This window comes from Hirundo rustica, chromosome 1 (assembly GCF_015227805.2).
Source record: "Hirundo rustica isolate bHirRus1 chromosome 1, bHirRus1.pri.v3, whole genome shotgun sequence".
Taxonomy (NCBI): domain Eukaryota; kingdom Metazoa; phylum Chordata; class Aves; order Passeriformes; family Hirundinidae; genus Hirundo; species Hirundo rustica.
This window is the reverse complement of record NC_053450.1, coordinates 85,339,121-85,354,997: the sequence shown is the minus strand read 5'-3', so window position 1 is coordinate 85,354,997 and position 15,877 is coordinate 85,339,121. Positions and strand designations below refer to the sequence as shown.

Genomic DNA, 15,877 nt, shown 5'->3' with positions numbered 1-15,877 from the left:
ACTGCATCTTTATCTAGTACATATATCTGTTGTATATGTTCACACATCCCAGCAAAGAAATGCAACTTTTAGTTTAAACCTGCATTCAGGCAGATACAAGAAACAGGAAGATAAGCAGGAAAAAAACACCCCATTAATGGATTTCAACAGGTTCTGTAGTTGTCATCAGGGTAATTTTTACTGGGGAGGAAAAAAAAGTATAAAATGACAGTGACCTTACTGAAAACCTGTTGTGTTTTCTCCAACATTTTATTTTTATGGAGAGTGAGCAGCTGCAGGAGGATTCAGCACTTTGCTGGACTGTGTCCTGAAGATATGCCCAAGAGACCATCAAATTATCCCTCTGATGCTCTTCACAGCTTCTTACTGAGGCCAATAAGGGATGAATACAAAGGTAAAATGCAAGCAAAGTGGCAGACACTGAACTCTGAAGAAAAAACCTCCACAGCAGTCTGAGCTGTCTCTTCTATAATCCAGGCAAGTGGAGCATTAACCAGAGGGACTGCATTACAGCCCAGCCCACGGCAGAGCACCTTAGCTGAACTATGCCTGAAGAGCTCGAAGTTATAAATATATTAATAGTTTCGTATATTTCTTGAGCCAGTTCTCCCTGCAGAGCTTAACAGCTCGGACCGACCTCCATACCTGAAAGAGGTACAAGGGCACATTTTCCAGGACCAACAAAAACATTTTGCCCGAGGAAAAAAAGCAGTTCTTTCCAGGCATGTACCATATACTAGACCTAATTATTTACTATGCTATTCCCCAGAGCACCAGAAGCAAAGAAAAACTGAAAATCCTGAAGCCAACATTTAAATCACCTGACACATCAGTCTCTAAAGACATTCCACTGGATGTTAGAAAACCAGAGTCGGCCTGGAAAATGTTTGGGCTAAGTTTTTCTCCCTAATTTTATTAAAAAGTAACTTAAAAAACAAGCACTTCTGCGTTTTCAAATGTATTTTCAAGAGCAGCCTGTTACTCTAGGCACCTCAGCTTCTGAACACTCTAATTTCAGATACTGAAAAAGCACTTGATTTCCTGAACTGGACAGTCCTCACATTTTTAACAGGTAGTTTGCACTCCAAAAGCATTCAAGATCTAGAGCACTAATCACTTTAATTAATACAAATAAAATTTAGGAGATTGTTACACTTATGTTCTGAGTAGAAGAGACTGAGCATATTCCATCTGCCCCTTCTTAAGGTCACTGAACATTAATATCTGATTTGCCTTTTAAAATGCATCCCATTCCAAGCTCAGCAAAGGGATTGTCACAACTTCCATGGACATCCAATGACTTTAAAAAAAAAAAAAAAAAAAGAAAAGAAAAGAAAAAAAAAAATCTGTGTCTGAATGTCTGTAAAGACAACAGAGCTCTTTAGGGCTCAAATACTCTATAAAATTTTTTAGTGAATGGGATGCTGAATGAAAAAAAAACTCAAATGTGAAAGGTGCCCTGAAATTACTGCTACCCTACTTTCCCACACACAACATTTCAACTAATTTCAGTTAAGTTTCCAAGTAAGCCGCGAATGCCAGCAATTACTTGGATTCATCTATATCAGACAGCTCCATCATATGGCACTATGCAGATAAACTCATAACTTTTGGTATAGAAATACTACTGGCAACATGAAGCCAAGGTATTTGTACAGGCATTAAAAAAGGACTGTTAAAAAAAGTGATCTGGGTATACCTTCACACTTAATAAATAAAGTCTTAATAAAAACTGCTAGAGATTTTTATAAAGTTAGAAGTTAAAAAAAAAAAAAATCTAAGCACTCTTAGATTAAGTCAATAGTTTATTGGATCTAACTGGAGAAAAATGTTTCTATTTTGTTACACATTTGCAGTTTAACTCGATTTACTGAAGAAGTGCTTGCTCAAGAGTTATTTACTTAAGTAGTACTCAACCTTTCCCTTCTTAGTCCCCCTCCCCTCAAACTCCTAGAAATTATTTGAAAATGAGAACATTACATTCATTAAAAAGCAGTAAATAACATTCCCGTGGAAAAGGTAACTCCGCTTTATATCTTAATTGAGAGATTAGATTTGGATGCCTCAACAGTCTATGTAAACTTGGTTGGCACAGTCTAAACCGGTTTCTATTTTAATAAACAATTATTTGCATAACATCCCTCTTTTTGTTTGGCATAAAAGCAAGTATATGACTTGGTTTCCCATCAAATATGCTAATTGGCTTCGTCACATTTATCTTCCTAATCTATGTTAGCAATTATTTTTAAGAAACTTTGCTTAATGCATAAGAAATTGGATCAAATGGCCACATACATTTTGTACACAGACTTTTCGACTGTTTTCCTCATTTCTTTTTGGCTCTAAGACACTATTCAAAACATTTCTAGAATAACAGAACCATCTTTCATAGATAAGAAAAAAGGGTATATGAGCCTCAGTAGAGAGAGAGAGAGAGAAAAGGAGTACAGTTATATTTTAATGCCGATAGTTTTTCACTTTCTAAGGGATATAGGAAAAGGTATGTGTCCACAGAATTCAATGAATCTTGCATTTCCACTTCCCTCAATTCCCTGCCACATATCACAGAAAGAAGAAAATGCTTGCTTCCAAGACAGAGGGCAAATGGGAAAACAGACATGAATTCCACAGGAAATCTAAATTCTCTTTTTCTAAAAGCACACTAAAAGGAAAAAGTCTGGAGTTTTACCCTGTTTTAAGATGCATATCTTAAAAAAATTTAAAATATTCTGTATAGAATTTCTGAAATACTTTTGTGGCCAGCACCTTTTCAGGTGCTATCACAGGTAATTTAAGGGACCTGTAATAGAAACTCAAGGTATTCAAGGAAAAAAACATGCATAATAACATTAACAAAATTGAAAGAGCAATAAAAGGCAAAGTATGTAAAGCCAAAAATTCAGGATATAAAACATATAGCTACCTCTTAGCTCAAAAAAAATCAGGAAAAAAAAAGGTTAAGAATCTACTTTTTGCACCAGCGTTTTAAAAAAAGTGAGTTTTCAGTTTAATATTATTTTATTCTGACTCACACTGCCTCTTTCAGAATGTTTTGCAGTGTGCTACTACCTTTAATTAAAAAGCAAACAACAATCAACTAATTCTTACTGCTGCAATGCTGTTTCTGGATCAAAATATCACTAGTATTCAATAAGCATTGCACAATGCATTTTTTACTGAGAAAAGTCCATGGAGAACCCATTTCAGAAGGACCAGAGGTGAAGCAGTCTGCTCATTTCCTTTGGGCATGTGAAAAAGAAGAAGAAAAGATGCTGAGAGAAAGAAACCAAAAACTCAGCTGGTAAGATCCATGACAAGCAGCTGAAAGACCTTGGGATAACAGTGTCGTCATCAGCATCCAACATATTTTTTAAACCAGCTCTCACATTTTTTCTCCATGATAAACAGCTCTTTCCAGAGGTCCCCTCCCACTCCGCCCTCAGTCTCTATACAGCAGCCTTATTCCCTGTGTCTGCTATATTCTACTTTCTCATGTATTATTTTCTTAGCCTATTCTCTTTGCACTCCCTCCCACTTTCCATGTGTATATAAATGTGTAATGATCCTCAAGCTACTCAGCTGCATGAAAAAAAGAAAGGACTTGTCATAATCTCCTTCAGGTGTTCCTGCAGAACTGGGACTGTGATCCTGGTCTGGGTCTGAGAGAATGGGCAATACATAAAACAAACAAAAAAAATCTATTTCAAGATCTAAAATGTTTGTTCAATCAGTAATTGCTTCTCACATAGAGTCATATTTCAGAAAAGACTCAGTAGTAAGTAGCTTGCACTGACATCTTGTAGAGTGACCAGGAGATGTCTAAAACATCTGGGAACATAACTGGATGATGAGCACTTTTGAAAACCTGTCCTCAGTGCTTTTACCTCCCTGAAAGAGTGCAGACTATCTGTGCATAATTTAAAAGATGTTGATTTCCACAGTGCAGTTGTACGGGTCAGCTTCTCAAAGCCAGCGCTGAGGTTAACAGCTAGCATGAGTCAGCTGTTCCAAAGTGTCAACTGCCCCAGCACTTCTGCAGCAAAATGCTAGATGTCCATATAATTGAGATTACATGGAAAAAACTCAGAGATCATCATACTAGACATTTTTTCTAAATTGAAGTTCTTCGCTGGTGTAAAGAGTTGCCAAAATCCTTTAATAAAAATAAGAATTAACACAGTACAATAACAATAGCCAGAGCCTCTTCTCCCCAAGTGCAATAACCAGAATAAACAGTTTACCCACATAATAGTTCCCTATAAAACTCAAAAGAAATAAACCTAGAGAAATATTTGAGGGTTTTTTTGCTTTAACATATCAAACATTCCTAGGCTAATTTGCTTAAAGCTAAACACAAAGGACAAGGAATTTTATTTTTAAATCCTGCATTATTTTTGATATAGTGATTTATCTTATCATCTTTTACTGTGAATTTCTACATTTACAAGAAAGCCCCTTTTTTCTTTCTTTAAGGAAAAAAAAAACCCTTATACAAGTGTTCACCAGTAGGCAAAAGCATAAATCCACTTCATTATAAATGTTCATCTACTTAACAGTACAAGACGACCATATTTTTAAAATTCTTTTTTACCCATATACAGACACTGACATGTAATTGTCATGATCCTGAACTTCAGTTTTCATAGCTAAGACCTTCTAAAATGATGACGAAGAACGAGATTTTAGAGGGAATATAAGCTTTAGAAAGCAAAGAAGGAAAAATATGTGTATGTGGCGAAGGTAATGACGCATACAGGACTATATTTGAAGTTATTAGTTAAATTGTCAGTAGCAGAGATCAAGATTTCTCTTTCTCTTCCTTTGGAAATCAAATAACACTTCCTTCTAAAAATATCCAATGGACCAGATTATTCTTTCAGAGCTGCAGTCTAATCCTACTCATATTAGCAAAGTATTGGAGAAAAAAAATCCACCCACACACTCAAAAAATGCATAAATGTAGCTGAGAATGGTCATATGAAAAACTGCTTTTTTTCTTCATCTTCTTGCTTTGAAAAAAAAAAATACCTCTTCTTACCTTCACTAAGTTGTAAATTAGTTATTCACAAATAATAACAAATTTTAAACGACTCTTGGTTTTCAGAGTTTTTTTCCAAATTCTGCTACAAACAACAGGAAATAAACCCATTTTCTTAGATACAAATATGGTTCACTGGACAAAGTGTTATGTGGGCAAATAAGTCTCACGCTCTGCTCCCTAATTATTGTGATCTATATACAGGATCAAAACTATTTACATAATCACAGTATATATGCATACTTTCTTAGTTGCAAGACCAGACTCTGAGTGTTGCCTATTTTGGAATTCTAGGCTTGCCAAAGGGCTTTCATTAACATGTCTGTCTCTATAAACTCTGAGACATGCTAAGGTTTTCTATAAAAGTGCAACAGTAAATCCACGCTTAATCAACCCTCTGTTGAGCTGCACACACATGGACTCTGTAAAATACAACTCAGATCTAATGGCAGGACCTCTGTTCATAGCTTCAAGTTCAATAGTGTTTAAGACCTGGAAGTGTTACTCTTTTTTACCCTGAGCCATGTAAACATGAACATTTGATGCCTTGGACTTCTTTGATTAGACATGCATTTTCACCACGCAGCTGCAAATTTTTTTTTTTTTTTTTTTTCCTTCCTACTATTGCTCCCAGATAAAACCAAGCGATTTTGCCTTAATACTAAACTCAATCCTGGTCTTCACTGCCAGTTCACCTACAGCTGCCTGTACAGAGTTTCACACTAAGCCCCTTGTTTATATCAGTGCTGCAATTAAGCACAGGCCAAGAAGAGAAGTCCCTCAGAGGGTAGCAGAAGTGCAAGGCTAAGAATTGATTTTCAACTTCTGCAACGTAGTGCATACACATCCTTTCAGCCCTAGGGAAAAAAAAAATCCTCGTCCAGTTCTCCTCACAACCCACCTTTTTTTTTTTTTTTTTTTTTTTTTTTTTTTTTTTTTTTTTTTTTTTTTTGTATATGTACAGGGCTTGTTTTTTGGTTTTGTTGTTTTTTGTTTTGCTTTCAGTGGCCATTCTGGGGGCATTTTTCCCAAGTCGAATCCTTTTTCCAAATTGGCCAGTGAAAAGTTTTAGCCATGCTGAAATCGTTTCCAGGGCTAAATTGGGAAACCTGAGGCTGCTGGGCAATCTTACAGCTGGCTGAACTGTGGCTTGCAATAAAAGGCAGTGTGAATAAGGTATATTGAAGCTAAATTGGATTCCTGTGAAGGGCCATTTATTCTGAAGGGGGGCATGGGGGGAGGCATTAATGAACAGAAATTAAATTAGCTGAACCAGGCTTTTAAAAATATACTGAAAAATACCTGACCTGCTATGAACCTTTTAACAAAGCAGGAACTTTGGGCTAGCAGGACCAGCTCAGCTCAGCTTTATTTCCCTGCCAAAGGTACAGTTGTCAGAGGATGTACAACTACTTCACCCGATAAGAAGCCAGGCTTATGGATGGATAGATGGGGCATGTTTGATTTCTGTAACCTGAAGTCAATTCAGGGCAAAGTCGCTGCTGTGGGAAATCCAGTGTAAACCAATATGCAGCCCAAATACAGAGGTCACTTCAGCTAATGAAAATACTTAATTATCTAATCAGCAGATACCTAGAGAAAAATAAACATGCCCTTTCATCCTTCTTGCCAATATTCTCTTCACTGTAATGCAAAGAAATTGTGGGCTACCTTATTTTGGAGAGATTATTGATTAGTTTCCTACGTATTAATATCACAATTAACTAGAATAATATTTTACTTATACTCTCTAGTCTGGGACATTTTACAATAAAAGAAATGCTACAAGAGTATTACAAAGTGGCTGATTTCAGAACTTGAATACTAAATTTCTTTGGGAGGATTTGGTTTATTGGTGTTTGGGGGGTGTTTTGGTCTAGTTTTTGGGGCAGGGGGCATGTTGTTTGTGGTTATGTGTTGGTTTTTTTACCCCTATTCTTACTGAACGAAGTAGTGAAACTGTATATTCCTGAAAAGGTGGAGCTATTTCACTGATATAATTAAATCTGCTGTAAAAGCCTTGGCTTTCACAGTTTCCCTTTAAATTATAATCCACATTACTTCTAACTTTTCTTTCTATTACAAGGGCTAGTACTGTTTTTGAAATCCTACAAATTTGTACATGTACCACTAGAATAACAGTACTTGCAGTTAGGTATAATAATGCCTACTGATGTGACACTTTATATCTTACCTACCATTGCTGCTAAGCATAGCTTTGTAACCACCTCTGTAAGGCACCCAGATTCTGCCCATTTTACACAAACATGGTTTTCCATGAAAACAAATGAAAACTGAATTATATATTGCTCATGCATTTCTTACACCTGATCTGCAGCACTCCCTTTGGTGACCACAGCATTTTTAAAGTAGAGAAATCTCTCCTGAAAAATATGTTCAGGGATCAGATGTTCTCAGTCACATTTGTTGAGGCAAATTTCCAGAGAAACCAGTATTTTTTGTAGTTTTTTTCCCAAGTGTGAGAGCTTTTTAGGGTGGGGCAATGGTTTGCTAGTTTCTCCTCTCTTCTTGCCAAGAGGTGCCACTTTTCTCCTCCTCCCCAACCCCTGCCCCTTCCAACTGTGAGTCATAATATTATGAACTTGATGATGGGAGAAATCAAATTTTCCATCACTCCACAGTAATCTTTACCTTGGTATTATTCACCACCCTCCCAACCCAAGTTCCAGCCACAGGACAGTCAGTTTCTACAAAGCCAGTCTCAATAGAGATGCCTACAGCATATCTGGAAATAGAAACATAATTTATGTGTCTGTTTAGTGATGTCTTTCCTGGTATACTAGTTGAAAATTTGTTGGGGGAACAGGGACTGAGTGAGTTGCAGGCATCACGAGCCATAGCAGCAGCTCAGCAAACTCCCTGCACGTTGGCATCGCATCAGATACTAAAATGCCTTAAGTATGGAATGGATTACTCTATAGATATTGTGTCAGGCTATAACCTGGAATCATAATTTAATAAAATAAATTGGGTCATACTATGCATACAAAACACATTGCAGCTAGGAATGGACAAAACTCAATATGTCTTCATTTTGTTTTGTTTCTCAATGGAAATGTATCATTTGTACATGGAGTTATTGCTTGCTTGAGTTTTAATTGTGGGCAGGAAGGAAAAAGAAGATGATTTCTCAGTGTCTCTGCAGACACTAATATTTGTTGTATTGACTGGCTCCTATGGCCACAGTTACCTGCCTGAAGGTGGCAATAAGTGCTTCTAAACTTTACACCTCCCCCTACCTCCAATTCCATTTTGAAGTTTTCATACAAATTTCCTAGAAGAGCAGAACATTCCAGACAGGCTTTTGCATATTTGAGGACCCCCTGATTGAAACTCTTCTATACCTAGCTCTCAATAAAATATATCTAGGAAGAGGCTACCAGACATTTTGCTTTGTGTTCTGAAGAGCGCAGATCCTTGTTCTGAGATGAGAAGGATGCAGCTGAGAAGAAAGCTTGTCCCCAGGACAGCTCTGTATGATGCTCCAGATTTTGTGGCTGTAGCATCCTAAGTGAACCCCTAATCAGTTTAAATGCATCACAATGCATAAAGCCCAAAATGGACCCACTGCATGATTCTTCCCAACAGTCTTTACATGTAGGTCATGTGTTGTGAGGGCTGTGGGACTGAAAGCTCAGGTACAGGACTGTATAAATTTGCTACTGCAGTTTCCCCACGTTTGCGTGCTGTGAATTTCAAATTTTCTTTCCCTGAGTAAAATCCAGTTAAAAGAAAGGGAATTCATAATAACTGGAGCCAAATACAATTTTTTTTCCAAAACTGGAACCTCCATAAGCATGCCCATCAGCGTGTGCCATGGCCCAAAGAACAGTGCAGGAATGTTTGGTCTGGCCCACCTTTCTGGTTTTTGGAAAGGACTGCAGTGCTTTCCAAGAGAGAATAGTTGAGCCAGTAGGTTTTATCCAGCACAGAACCGCTATCTGGTGGCTTGTTGACTGGGCTAACTGGCAGATCTTCTGTGCCAATGGTAAATTAGTGTTTCACTCTAGATTTCTATCTGTTCACTAAAAAAACCCTTGCAAAAAATAATAAAACAAACAAAAACCAAGCAAATGAACAAAAAAAACCCCCCCCAAACCACCAATCACTACACAACAAGTATATAGAGGGTCAACTTTCACAGCCCTGCAAACCAGACAGGAAAAACTGCTGAACAAATGTAAAACACAGGAAGGAGAATTTCCTGGCATCACAGAGACCTTTGAGCAGCATCACTGTCCTCCCCAGCTTCTGGAAGACACACAGGGCCTGGAGGGAGGGAAGGAGGCAGAAGTAATCCATACCTGATACCTGTATCCCCTGGCTACTGGAAATGAGTCCAGGGGCCTAAAGCAACTTGGGAGTGGTGCACACTGCAGCCAGCCTGAAAGCACCACTGCGAACAGAAAGATGCTGTTACCCTTTCCTTATGACACCACGGGGCAAATTCTGGGCAGAGCCAAGGACCTTGATTGTATATTGAACACTAACTAAATATGCTAATAATTTACATGTTGAAAAATTACATTGCAAACAGAATATGAACTCAGGCTAAATGCTGTGTAAAACTTTACACCGGGGCTCCAACATCACTTGTCAAAAAGTGAGTGGGGTATTTTTATCTTTTTTTCCTATTTTCTGCGTTAGGTTAAAGAATGCAAGAAAACATTCCCTGGTAATGGAAGTACCAAGGGACTCCTATTTATAATGATAAGCACAGGCAACATCATGTAAAATTTCTGAAACAAATTATAAAGTCAAGTTACTAAATTTAAACTAAGTTAACAGATCTACTACAGATCTATTTTTCTAATCCCTACATGTTTCATTATTTGATTCCTGGTAATTTTCATCACTTTTCTGTTTTGAAAGGGGATTTTTTTTTTTTTTTTAATATAAAATGTATTGCAATCAAATGAAATGCATTGACATGCTTCTCCCTCTCCATCTGAGGTACCTTGTCTAAACTGTTGCTAAATTTCTCAGAGTAAAAACATTATTACAGAGAAGGGACTCCTCACCACCCACTCAGCTCCCAGAAGCCGAGGGAAAAAAGATACTGTTTTTCTAAATTGACACTGATACTCTTTGGACCTAAAAAAATGTTCCAGGTCTTGTGTGCACTTTAAATGGATTTAAAAAGAATCAGCTCAAGCAATACCAAGAGCTAACTTCAAGCTTATTCTATTGTTTTAAAACATGGCATATAAGACAAATAATTAACTACTTTTTTCATCCTTCCCAACTTAGAGATTTAAAATGCTCTTCTTTTTAAGGGAAGAAGTGTTCTAGGGCTGTGGAGTAACCTCATTTCTACAGCTTTTAACACATATAATACTTATATGGAATTCTGATGTTAGGAGTAAGAACAATCAACCAAAAGACCTCAGTCAACATGATTTGAAGCAAGAACGTGATTTTTTTCTTTCTTCCCTCCAGCTAATGATGAATTATTATATTAAAATATATATTCCAACTTCAAAGAAAAGCTAGTTGTTATAAAACGCAGGCATTCAGAATTAAGTTTCAAAAAATTTGACCTTTTGCACAGAAAAACTAACACCTACATGAATGAAGTACTGTGGTAAGTGATGATATATGATGGATCATTTAAAATGTGCTTATGGAACGATGCACATTTTTTAAGACAGGGGCAGATGGTGGTTACAGCACATCTAACATTTTCCAATTACTTTGTTTTTTCAAAATATACCCAGACCATAAAAATATTGGAAGAGTACTTGAACTTTAATAGAAGCAGTACTTTTCAAATAATAATAATAATAAAATAAAAAAAAAAAAAAAAACCAAACCCCAAAACCTTTAAAACATATTTCAGTTCAAATTTATGTTCAAAAAACATAATCTATAATAATTCAGCAAATGCCCTTCACCCTCTCTTAAACATGTTGCAAAGGAAGAGACAATATTGAGGGGTTAGAAACCAGAGTTGTATCCCGGCATGTTGGATAGACATTTAACCCTGTCTTCTTAAATAGGACATAGGCACTGAATACAAAAAGTTGCTCCACCCTGATCTGCTTTGAAGACAGACCTAGTCAGATGCAGGGTTTTGGTTTTTGTTTTGCCCAAACTCTAACAAAAATATAAGAAATTTGAGACTGAAGATAACATGAAATCCACTACCTCCACAAAGAGTTTAAAAGTAAAATGGGGAAAACAAATACAATACTATTAACACTTATTATATAATGAAATCAATATTTCTTTCAATCGTTATCCTGTTAGATGAAACTCTAGGATGAAATTACAACAAAATGTGCATTGAGCTGACAATGGAACACATTTTCAAAACAAAAATCAAATAAGAAATATACTGGAATTGGACCCCAGTGTGAAGTGAAACAAAAGTTCACAAACACAGATCCTTTCCAAGTTAGGCTGTAAACCAGGAACACATGGAGAGAAGAAAAGGCTGTTTGTATTGTTCCAGGAAACTGGACCAAGGATTAATCCATAATTGCATTAAGCAAATACAGTATAATATCTTACACAGTGAAAAGTTCAGAGACACCATAGGCCAAGTAATTGACTGATCACATTACACTGAAGTCCTGTAAGCCATTAATTCCTTAATTACTACAGTTATAAGCATTTGACACCAGTACTATTATGTTCAGTGGCAAGGAAATGGGGAAATAGTATCATGAGACATTTTCACTTCAGGTATTTTTATTTTTTTTTTTTTAATATGCACATTTTCAAGTTAAGGTCCCATCATGCATATATTTAGGATCTTCATGTTTTTAGGAGTTGTACACAATAAAGACTGAAGCAAAGATAAGAGTCTTTAAACGCTCTTACTGACCTGACAGAGCTGAGACACACACACACACACACACACACACACACACACACACACATACATACTGTGGTTTCAAGATGAAGCAAGCAATTTCCATACTGTAGGCACTACTTACACCTTCCAAAAATCACATCATTGCTACCCTTACTGGCAAAAATAACCCCTCAGGCAATGCCTTCCCATGGGTTTTCAAGTCAACAGAAACAGTTGGGCATAATGTCACTGAGACCCTGACGAGAGAATGAGAAGAATTTGTTTCTGCTTTCAACCCTGCAAAATTCTTCCTCAGTGGCTGTAAAAGAAGTCAATAGTGCATCTCCCAAGAAGTTTGGCCTGGGTATGCCCAGGACAAGGTCTGCTACAATGTCTTTACACAGACCTAACTGCCTGAGGGCTGCAGGGGAGATGGGAAGAAGTACTGTACTACTACAAGTATCCTGATTTTAGTGAGGCAGATCTCTTGAGCAGATACAGCTTGATGTAAAGCTCCAGTTTTACAGTCCCACCATGAAGACAAAGTAACTGCACAGTACACACAAATTCCTTGTCTGTCTGCCTCACAGAGACACATCCTCCTGGCTAATAACCATTCAAACAGGATATGGAAAACTGTCCACCTTAATGCTTCTGCCTCTACCTTACTCTAGAGAGCTGTGCAGCCATCATAAATTAGCATAATTCTACTGATTTGAATGGGATTGACTTGCATCAACTGAACTGCCAGCTCTCAAAGGAAGGAAGAAAGGATTTATTTCCAAAAGTGCTAAGGACAAACCCCCCTCCTGACAGCCAGGACGCACTCCTCGTGCTGTTCATCTGGGGTCTTCATTGGGAGGTTCAAGATTCAGCATTACTTGGCAGACTAGAAAGCTGTCATCTTTTCTTCTGTACTGCTCATCTCTCTTTAGTTCTGCAAGTATGAAATAAAGAACATCCCTGGCTGCCTCCCAGAGGGGTCTCAGCCTTCCCAGCAGGAAGGACGGTGACTGCGACGAGAGGGCCTCCTTTTCAGGGGGGGCAAAGATGAGGAAAAAGGGGGGATGGGATCTCAGAAGAATGGACAGGGATGGTAGGGACCACCCAGGAGATAAAGAAAACATGGGTTGAGGGGAGAGCTGGGGAAGTTCCTGAGCATGTACAGTAGCTAATTGTCAAATTTTAACCATTTAGCCTTTTAAATCTTTTTTTCCTTCCCTTCCTTTACACTCACACAGAGCAAAGGCATAGTTCGTGTTCAGCAGTAATGGCTTGCTAAGACATTTAAAACTAAAGCAGATTTTTAAATTTAGCAGAGCTTTTCAGTGTTTTCTAATTCTGGCTCAAAGGCTGAACTTTGTTAAAATTTGTTACAAACAAGAATCTTAAGAAGTTCCCAGACTTTGATGGGCTTTGCTAAATTTAAACCTACAGTGAAATTTTATAGGAAATTACGGACTAAAAATGATACAGCCATGAGGAGAGACCATAGCAGAGTTTCTTGCACTTGTTTCTCTCTTGTAAAGCTCTGCAGGATGGGTGTCACAAAACCTAGCTCCCTGTGCAAGCCCTAAGTATTTCTTCTCCGGTACTCTCTGGTCCAGGCTTTCCCACACGCAGTAATGCATTCCCAAACGTGAGTTTACAGCAGCCCCTGAGAGCAGAAGGGAACTGGACCACCGGGGCCTGAAAGCCAGCCATTGTTCCCAGAGGCAAGCAGCCCCACAAGGCACACTGACTCCCTGTCTCCAGAGGGAATGCAGGCACAGGGCTTCTCTCCACCACCCAATAGGCCGGGGCACAGAAACACTCTCATTTGGTGTTAATTTGGGCAGCCCTCTACTTTAATTAAAATGAAACTCCAGACCTTTCCCCTTCTACCTCCAGTTACATTTTATTATTGCTTAGCTAAACCAAGTGTACTGTGGTGGTGGTGCCTTCACTTCCTTCACTGCACGAGTCCTCCACAAGAAGTTTCCCCCTCTTGCTCTGGACAGCATACTGTCAGAGCTCACTCTACCCCTGGGTCCAGGGGCTCCATTTCGATCCAGACCCAGACACCCAAATTTTGCCTGAGCTGGTCTTTAGGCATACCTTGGCTCCATTCTGTTCTCTGATATACTGGTTCATTCACTCTCTCTTGGATGCTTTCTGGTCCCTTCTGTTGCTCCTGACTGGAACCCTGGATGCACTCCAAACTTGATTCATCACCCTGCCTGGGGCTGCTGATGAGACCTTGTAACCTTCACCCATCTCTGCCCATCCAGCTCAGGTACTGCAGGAATGTGCCCTGATTGATGAGGGCACTGCCTGTGCCGGGGTCACTGTCAGCACACAGCCTGTCACCTTCATGGTGCAGCTCCCTTCCTGCTGCTCCCCGAAACTAACAACCACTGCAACTTGACAGCGACCTCCTTCTCCTCAGCAAACCCCAATTAAGACTCATGGCATATTTGCCCTTTTAGCACCTGCAGCTAGTGGCAATAATTGCAGTAATAGCAGTGAGACCCATGAAGGGTCTGCTGCACAGAACAGGTATGGTGGACACATCATCTGGGAGCATGGAACCACTGCTGAAAGCAGGGTATGAGGAGGACAGTGTAGGTGAAGTCTGATGAATGGACAAATGTCCAAATGGACAGCATACGAAAATCAAGACTGCAGAAAACACAAAGTCTTGGGAAATGAGCAGGGAGACTGAAGGTGTCTCAAATAATGCTGAGGGCTTCTTTAGAGACAGGACCATGCACGAGGCAATTTAGCATAATCTGACCTACAGAGGAGTGTGCACCCACTCAGCACTGCAAGTTTCTCTGAGGCGCAATGACTCAGCAGAGGAAAGTATCAGGTTCAGTAGGTTTTTCCTCACTGCACAGGAGGAGGGACTGCTGAAGAGCAAAACCTGCTACTCATCTGACATCCGTGTCACAGCCAAGGCTTGCCATGGTTCTGCTTTGCCAAGGTGACATGAACACGTATCTACCATGTGCAAAAAGGACAAGCCACAGAGGCAGCAGGACTGGGAAGCCTGACACCAAACTTCCCTCAAGCCCTGGTTTTCATCAGACCTTCTTGAGGCCTTAACAAGGAACTGATATATTCTTGGCTCATTCTGCAGAAATAAGACATTAATCTATGCCTCTTGTCCAGCTTCTTATCTCTTGCTTTTCTGCTTGTTTTGCAAGGTGACACTCATTTAATCTGAGCAGAGGCGAGAGTAGAAAAGATGTCATGCCTCTAAGAAGATATATAAGTAAATGAATACACAAATCTATCACATACATGTGCATAGAAACGCTCCGTACCTAGGAACATCCAGGGCATCAAAACTGACTGCTGCACAAACTGTGACTCACTACATCAGACTGAAGAGCAGAGGGCAGCGCTGCTTGAGAGATCTCTCCTGCCATCCCAGAACTACTTGCCCAGGTCTATCAAAATTTAACACTGCATCTCATCATAGCATTTGTATGCACTCCTTACTTACATGCAGCAAATTCAAAGAAAATGAAACCAATTATGACATTAAATGCTGGAGTAATCTTATTCAGGAAATAATTTAATTCAATACAAACAATGAGGTACTATTATTTTATTTTTTTCCCCCAGGAAATTGTATTTCTATGCCTGCAAAAGAGAATAACAGTAGCCACGTATTGTGTCCCGCAACTTATCCGCAACACTCCTTAAATGTTTTTAAAACAGCTCTTTTTTAAAAGGGGTCATTCCACACACACTGTTTAATTAAATCACTGTACCTCTGGAACCAAAGTTGGAATTTTGCAAAGGCCATAATGCAAGCAGCATGTAGGTTAAGTGTATTTTATATATTTATATTTAAATATACTGAATTTAGAAACATGCGTATTTCCCTATCTGTCACTATCAGAGCCACAGGAATCTTCAGCTAAATTATTTTAGCAAAGATGAGTTACAGGAATTTTATGTAAAACAGGCACTGAGCAAGCTCAGTCACCGGACAGGCCACACACACACACACACACACACACACACAT

General features: G+C 38.8%; 1 protein-coding gene across 6 annotated transcripts in view; it reads right to left on the bottom strand.

The window, feature by feature from the left end:
• Nucleotides 1-15,877, bottom strand: part of GMDS (GDP-mannose 4,6-dehydratase) — a 411,509-nt gene that overhangs the window by 196,437 nt on the left and 199,195 nt on the right. The window lies entirely within an intron of this gene.